The following is a 9,031-nucleotide window of genomic DNA, read 5'->3' as shown; positions in this document are numbered from 1 at the left end:
CAATAGACATGAAACGTGCGAAATACTGAAACATATCAATAGCTGAACTGAACATGAGAAACATAGTCATAAGTACTCCCTTTTCTGCATATGGGAAATAACTTGTTTCTGAAAGTTTATATTATGTGGCCTCAGACCCAAATGTAAGTGCACAATTCGATTTCCTTGAGCCCAAGTATATGTATACATAAACAGTGGCCTCGGACACAAATACAGGTGTTCAACATTTAATAATTTATATTAAGGAACTGAGAACCATCCTGTAATGCATAACATGGAATAAAGAACATTATTATCTTGAGACATGGATACGTGAATTTTTAATAGAGTTTAGAGTATTAACTGTTCATTAGCATGCTGAGTTTTCATGACTGAGACTCATGGGATATAAACATGAGTCTATACTGATTATATACTGGGTTCACGATATTCGGAATGACAATCATGAACGAATTACGAAATTATATCGTTTAAAGAATGAAAGTTCAGAAGCTTTTCACGAGACTCGGGCTTAACCCTTTTCCTCAAGCAATCTGTAGTAAAAGAACATCGCGTGGGGAAGATCAATAACATTTCTGCACGTAGAGAGTTAGCCTTATATATCTGTATTCGCTTCAATCTATCGAACTAAACTGAGTTTCTAACGAAGAACACAAAAACCCTAGCTTTGGATGCTTGAGAAGGATTTACCTTGGAAATTCTATGTTTTCATTTAAGAATCATGTAATTAATGATATAACTGATTGGGAATCATAGGAATGATCTTACCTGTTGATATCAAGATCAAATTCTTGCAAATTTGGTTTTAGGATTTCTTGTCCAAGATGAAGATTCAAGAAAGAATCTATGAATTCCCTAGGTTTAATCTTGTTAATAAGAGTATTGGAGAGTTTGGAATCAACCTTAAAACACCAGTAAAACTCACCTTGAAGGATTCTTGATGCTTTAGATGAGTTTCACATCTCTCTAGAATGTTTTTCGCACCTGGAGAAGTTGGGGAAATAAACCTCGACCTTAAATACTTAAAAGATATGAAGTCTGAAGAATCCTGAAATCGTACGCCACCCGTGCATTGCATGGGCTCCGCACAAGAACAAAAAATATTCAGAAAGGGTGCCGACGTGCGCCACCCGCGTGACGCGGGGGTGCCGCGCACTGTCTTTAGTAAAATGGACATAATATTTTGTACAGAGCTCCATTTGATATCCCATGAGTCTCAGTCATGAAAACCCATAATGCTTATGAATAATTAATATTCTGTATTCTATAAACAGTTCATGATTCCATGTCTCAGAATAGAAATTCTCAAAATTCCATGTTATGAATTACAGTCTGATTCTCAGTTCCATGATATAAATTGCTAAATAATGAACGCATGTTATATGGGCCCAAGGCCACATCTTATATACTATCATTTGGGCCTAAGGCCGCAGTTTATGTGCCCTTATACTTGGACCCGAGGCCACAAAATTGTGCACTTATACTTGGGCCCAAGGCCACATTATTGTGCACTTATATTTAGGCTCGAGGCTATAGAATTGTGCACTTATAATTGGGCCAGAGGCCATAGTAAATTAAATTATAAAATAAGTGGCTTCCTCCATATTCAATAAAGGATAGTTGTGATTATGATCCTCATATTCCGTTTCAGTTTCAGTTCATCTTTCAGTATTCAGATATACTTTATGTTTGTGATTTGGAATGCCCATTCCCTCGAGCACCCCACAGCTACTTATTCTTTTAGTTGGTTTTACATACTAGTATTATTCCACAGTACTTACATACCTTTTCCCAGGAGCGTTGCATTCTGGTATCAATTAGTTGTTGAGCCCTACTTCATTCGGGGAGTTATTTGTTCTTTCAATCAACATTAGATAGTTGAGATATGTCGAGGCCATGTCCCGGTAAACAATTAGTTTTCCTATTCACGTTAGAGGCTTCATAGGTGTAACGACCCGTTTGGCCGTTACAATACTTTTGACCCTGTTGACTTTTTCCCGAGCTTTATTAGAATATATTTGACTTTCAGGGATGGGTGGTACGATTTCCGAGGCTATCGGATGAGTATTAGATAGTTTTTTGTGAAAATAAGCCTTAAAGTAAAAAATGTTTGACTCAAAGTTGACTTTTGGGTAAATGGACCTTTTTCAAAAATTCGTCAATTTCGAGAGCTCTGGATGGTCATTTGTAACTTGCTGGTATGTTCGGTTCGGTTCCCAATACGCTCGGATGCGTTTTGGGACTTGAGTTGAAAAGTTGGTTTTAGGCTATTGAGGGTTGACTTGGTCAACGAGACTCCATTGGGAATTCCGAGGCCACGAGTGAGTTCGTAGCATGTTTTTATGTATGTCTACATATCTGATTTGTGCATGTGGGACCTCGGGTAATAGTCAGATTTCAGGTTGAGACTTATGGAAGCTGGAAATTTTTGGTGTCTGGTGTACTGCTATGGCGGCACTAGAACCGCAGTAGCGGTACTGCCATAGCGGTGGCCCGACCACTATAGTGGATTAGTGTATTTGGGGGTGACTGTCATAGCGGTTATGTCACCGCTGCAGCGGGTGACAAGGCAGTCTAGTATTTAATGAGATGATAAAACCCTTATGTGCCTCATTCATTTCCATTCGGTTCTAAGCTTCTAAGAGGGCATTTCAAGAGAATTTGGGGTGATTCTTCATTGTGTTAAGTCCATCTATCCTCATTCTTCATTTATAATTCATAATCCACCTTAGAAACTCCCTAACCCATGCTAGAGTCTTCCAATAACATGAGTATTAAAAAGGGTTTTTTGGATTTCTTTCTTGAATGAGTTTTTAGTTATCAAACCTTGATTTGTGGATGGATTAAGCTTTATTAAGTATGGAATTGATGGGTAGTGGCTATATAAACATGAATCTACCATTATTAGTGACTAATTTGTCGAATTGAAAGTTAGGGTTTATACTTAAATTTGGGGGTTTCACCTAGAATCCGAATTGGCCTAATCTATGAGTTAATCTAGCCATTGTTTGATAGGAATTGATCACCTAGAGTATGAATTCCATATTCAGCCTTCGAATTGACTATTTTACCCTTAAGGGTTCGTTTTCCCCATTCCATGAGTTAACATTTTGGACTTGAATAGAAGTAAGGCTTATGGGCGTTTTCCCTCTTAATTCTAATACTGTATTCGAATATGACTAGACTTCCATTAATTTGAGGCACAAAGGAAGGGCAAGGCTCAAATTTGACTGTTCAAGATTATTGTTCGATTTTCCAGGTAAGTTACAACTTACCTTATGGTTAGGCTTCGGTTAGTAAAGCATATGTAGAGTTAGTGATTGTCGGAGACAGCATGTACGCCCTCGGGTGTGGAGTTTGGATGGAATTCTACTAAGTTGGTTACTGATTGATTGTGGCTTGTCATCTTGTTATGTTCTATTTGTATTGTGGCTTTATGTGTTCAGGCTTGTGGCCTGTCAAAAACTCTAGGAATCATGCTTTAACATTTCATATATAGCCATCCGCAGCTCCTAGAGGGTGTTATGAATGTGGTGACTTTGGGCATGTCAAGAGGGATTGTCCCAGACTTAGGTGTTGTGGGAAGCATCAGAGATCTCAGACTTCCATGCCTAGGATATTTGCACCGCCTATTAGAGGTGGATCCCAGGGTGGTGGAGGTGGATCTGATGGTAGCCGAGGCGGTTAGCCAGGTGGAGGTGGTACTCAGCCCGGTCGGGTAGTGGTCGTGCAGGTACTCAGACTTCAGGTGATCGCGCTCATTGCTATGCTTTCTCAGGCAGACCTGAGGCAAAGGCCTCTGATGCAATTATTACAGTTAATCTTTCGATTTTCCATCGCCCCATTATAGTGTTGTTTGATCCAGGCTCTACCTATTGTTATGTGTCTACCTACTTTGCTTTGAGTTTTGATTTGATGTGTGATTCCATAGACTTTCCTATTCATGTTTTTACACCTATTGGGGATTCCATAGACCAGGTATATAGATGGTGCGTAGTTACTTTGATAGGATTACCCAGGTAGATTTGAAAGTCTTGGTTATGGTGGATTTTGACACTATTCTTGGGATGGATTGGTTATCTTCGTATCATGTGATTTGGATTGTAATGCCAAGAGGGTTACTTTAGCCATGCTAGGTATTCCTCGCTTAGAGTGGAAGGGTACTCTTAGTCAGTATCTAAAGAAGGTGATTTAGTATCTTAAGGCTCAAAGGATGGTCGATAAGGGTTATCTCTCTATTTGTCTTATATTTGAGACACTAGTGCGGAGACTCCTCCGTTAGAGTGAGTTCTGATATTGCGAGAGTTTCCAAAGGTGTTCTCTACAGACATTCCAGGTGTTCCACCCATCGTGAATTGACTTCTGCAGCGATTTGGAACTAGGCGCCTAGCCCATTTCTATCCCCTATATCAGATGGCACCAGCCGAATTGAAGGAGTTGAAGGAATAGTTGTAGGACTTATTGATCAGGGGGTTCAGTCAGTCTAGTATTTCTCCATGGGTTGCTCCCGTGTTGTTCGTGAAGAAGAATGATGAATTTATGCGAATGTGTAATGATTATAGGCAGTTGAACAAGGTGACTATCAAGAACAAGTATCCAATTTCGCCCATTGATGATTTGTTTGACTAGCTTCAAAGTGCTTCGATTTTTTCCAAGATTGATTTTAGATCTAACTATCACCAGTTGAAGATTAGGGCTGAGGATATCTCTAAGACTATTTTTCAAATGTCACATAGCTATTAGGAGTTCTTGGTGATGTCTTTTGGGTTGACTAATGCTCCTGCAACCTTTATGGAGTTTATGAATTGAGTATTCAGGCCTTATTTGAATTCTTTTGTGATTGTCTTTATCGATGACATCTCGATATACTCTCGAGGAGCACGAGCAGCACTTGAGAATTGTGCTTGGGGTTTTAAAGGAGCACGAGCAGCACTTGAGGATTGTGCTTGGGGTTTTGAAGGAGAAGAAGCTTTATGCTAAGTTCTCGAAGTGTGAGTTTTGGATTTGTTCGGTGGCATTCTTGGGTCATGTGGTGACTACGGATAGTACTATGGTAGATCCTAAGAAGATTGAGACGGTCGAGATTGGGTTAAACCTACTTCGATCACTGAGGTTCGGAGCTTTGTAAGCCTCACAGGGTTTTTTTTCTTTTTCTAAAGGGATTCTCATTCATTGCATCCCTGTTGACTAGATTGACTTAGAAGGAATAGGCATTTCTGTGGTTTGATGAGTGTGAGGCGAACTTCCAAAAGCTCAAGACTTTGTTGACTATCGCTCCGATTTTGATGTTACCTTTCGAAAGAGAGAGCTTTACTGTCTATTGTGATGCTTCTGGTGTAGGTATTGGTTGTGTGTTGATGTAAAAAGGGAAAGGGATAGCTTATGCTTCGAGGAAGTTGAATGCACATGAGAAGAACTACCCCACTCATGACTTGTGTGGATATGCAGTCTTCCTTTTTGGAGCAGATTCGAGCCCAACAGTTTGAGGATGTGAAGTTGTGAAAAATTCGGGACAATGTGTTACAAAGTGAGGCTAAGGAAGCTATTCTTTATGGTGATGGAGTTTTTTAGGATCAAGGGCCGGATTTGTGTCCCGAGAGTGGGAGATTTGACTAGATTGATCATAGATGAGGCTCATTGTTCGAAGTATTTTATTCATCCAGGGGCTACAAAGAGGTATCATGACTTGAAGTAATATTATTGGTGGTGTCGGATGAAAAGGGACATAGTGGAGTTCGTATCTTGGTGTTTGAATTATCAACAAGTGAAGTATGAGCACCAAAAGCCTGGTGGTGTGATTCAGAGGATGCCCATACTAGAGTGGAAGTGGGAGCGGATTGCTACAAATTTTGTGGTAGGATTGCCACGTACTTTGGGTAAGTTTGATGCTATTTGGGTCATTATGGACATATTGACCAAGTCTTCCCATTCATTCCAGTGTAGACCATTTACAATTTAAAAAGGTTGGCTAAGATCTATATTTGAGAGATAGTTTATTTTTGTAGGGTGTTCATCTCTATCATTTTGGATCGAGTTACTCAACTTACGTAGCATTTCTAGAGGTCTATGCAGAAGGAGTTGGGTACTAGAGTGGAGCTTAGTACAACTTTTATTTGGGTCATTATGGATATATTTGGGTCATTCGAAAAAGACTTCTCACGGCACATAGTAGACAAAAGAGTTACGCGGACCGTAAGGTTAGCGATTTAGAGTTCATGGTTAGGGAGCGAGTTATGTTGAAGGTTTCACCCATGAAGGGTGTGATGAGGTTTAGGAAGAAAGGAAAGTTGAGTCCGAGGTTTAGTGGCCCTTTCGAGATAGTTCAGCGTATTGGTGAGCTGGCTTATGAGTTAGCATTATCTCCGGATCTTTCGAGTGTTTACCCAGTTTTCCATGTTTCGATCTTTGAAGAAGTACCATTCGGATGGTTCTTATGTGATTCGGTGGGATTTGGTGTTGCATGATCAAAAAATGACTTTTGAGAAGGAGCCGATAGCTATTCTGGACAAATAGGTTCGAAAGTTGAGATCGAAAGAAATAGCTTCGGTGAAAGTGAAATAGAGGCATCGCCCAGTTGAGGAAGCGACTTGGGAGATCGAGTCTGATATGCAGTCTAGATATCCCCAACTATTTGAGAATCCAGGTATCTTCCTATCTTTTACAGTTCGAGAACGAACACTACTTTTAGTGGAATCTGATGTAACGACTCGCTAAGTTGTTTTGAGCCTTTCACCTAGAATTTCCCCAAAATACCCTTCCTGTACTGCTGTTTCGATGTTCATGACTTGTGGGGATGGATGGTACGGTTCCCGAGGCAATGATATTTGTGATTTTTGAGTTTTCTAAGTTAATGAAATGGAGATGGCTGACCGAAGTCAATATCGAGGGTAAATGCATCATTTTTGAAGTTTTATCGATTCCATTAGGTCTGGAATTTAATTTATGACTTAGTCGAGCCCTTGGTTCTGGTCCCAAGGTGTTCGGATTTGCCTTGAGTCTTTGGTTGGATTTTTGACATTCTTATGTTTTGGGGTTGACCACGGTCAGTACCGGGCCTAGACGACCTCTTTGGGAATTCTGAGTGCGCGAGTGAAGCGTGGTTTATGATAGAAATACATATTTGGCTTTTATTCGTGGGGTTCCGAATGAGTTTCGGGGATTGGATTGAAAGTTTGGGGTTTTATTTTTTTTTTGGTTTCTGATGTTATTGCATTTGGGGCGTTTTGACCGCAACTGCGGTGGCCACATTTGTGGGGTTCTTGCCGCATTTGCAGGGTTGAGTAGGGTTGGGGGTTTGCCGCATTTGCGGGTATCTGGTCGCTTTTGCGTCTTTCGCCGCATTTGCGGTAGACCTGTAGGTTTTATGAATTTTTCCCTAATTCGAATCTCATCATTTCCAAACACATTTTAGGAGCTAAGGAACTCAGTTTTGGGTATTATCAAGGGATTTCTTCAAGAATTATCATTAGGATATGTTCCTAATCTCAATCTATACTAGTATTAACAATTCCTTCCATTAATCCATGATTCTTTCCATGATTTCTTAATAGTAAATAAGGGTTTCTCATTTTCTTTGGGATTAACTAAAAAATAGTGAAATTGAAGGTTCAATTGGGCTTAGAACTTGATGATTTTAGGATATGGACTATATGCTTTATGGGTAAGATGAATTTAGGCTTAAATTCCAGTTTGCTCAGGGTTGTCTTTTTTGGTTTATTTTAGGTTCTGGACTAAACCTTAGCAATATGGGTATTGTTGGATTCGTATGACCGCGTTGAATATTATTTTGACCGTGATGAAACCATTTTCGCAATAAATTACCGTTTTGACCATTGGGTTTGGGACAGGGTTTTAGGTTGACTTTTTAGACCCTAATTCTTTATATGACTTTATGGGTATCATTAGACTCTTATTCTCATGTAAATACCATATTTGAGTAGAGTGGGCTCATTTGGAGTCTCAGAGGAAGGGAAAGCCCATGTAGTGACTCTTCGACTTCGGATTCAGGAAAGTTGAGTCATACTAGAGCCTTTACATAGTGTTATGTGTTGGTTAATCTAATTAAGGGGCGTAATAGGAAATTAAGATTCCCGTACTTGTGAGGTGACGAGCACTTGTACGGGTACCTGTGTATCTATATGGGTAACTAAAACATGAACTAATTATGAATTTTGATAGAGATTATAGGTTGGTATGGTTGTTGTTTATTTAGGCTATGATAGTCATGATCTATTGAGTATTTATAAATATTGATTTGAGTTGCATTCATCACTCTACACCTCGTCTTGAAACTATGAATAAGACATGCATGATCGATATTGACTTGTTATGATGTATTCGCATGGTGTACGCATATTCATTTCATACAGTCATGATATTATTGGCATTAATTTGATGAGAAACAGGAAAGGGGCCTTGAGGGCGTAATACTGGATATGGTACATGGAATGAGTGATGACGATGATATTACAACCAAGAGCTGGGACCCAACGGGAATTGATTCCAGGTGGGTATATGGACCTTATGAGTTCCCCATGGGTCATGTGAAATCTACTACAAGAGAGTGTGTATACCGGTTGCATATGTCCATTACATAGCATACATTTCATTGACATTGCACATCATTTATACTTATTGATGTGTTTTCATGTCATATGTGTCTTGGATGATATGAAGATAAGATCTTTAAGGCTTATTTGTTTTAAGGTATGGAAAGACTGAACCTTTGCTAGTGTAATGTCTTAAATAGTGTAAAGGTTGGATCTTTGTAAGTAACTGACTTAAATTGATGAAAAGGTGGAATCTTTGTGGGTTTAGATGCCTGATTTAGATAAAGGTTGGAACTTATGGCTATACTTGTTCTAGTTGAAGTAAAGTTACAAACTTTATGATGATCCTTGGAAAGTAATGGACTTTATGACTTACTTCAGTGGTAGAATCTTTACTTTAGTGGTTGAATCTCTTATAACCTGTATAATTTAACTAACTAAGCAAGAAGAAAAGTATCGGAAGTATCAACCCTCGCCATCGC

Source organism: Lycium ferocissimum, chromosome 6 (genome assembly GCF_029784015.1).
Source record: "Lycium ferocissimum isolate CSIRO_LF1 chromosome 6, AGI_CSIRO_Lferr_CH_V1, whole genome shotgun sequence".
In the NCBI taxonomy this organism is placed as follows: domain Eukaryota; kingdom Viridiplantae; phylum Streptophyta; class Magnoliopsida; order Solanales; family Solanaceae; genus Lycium; species Lycium ferocissimum.
Note: the sequence above shows the minus strand (reverse complement) of the source record.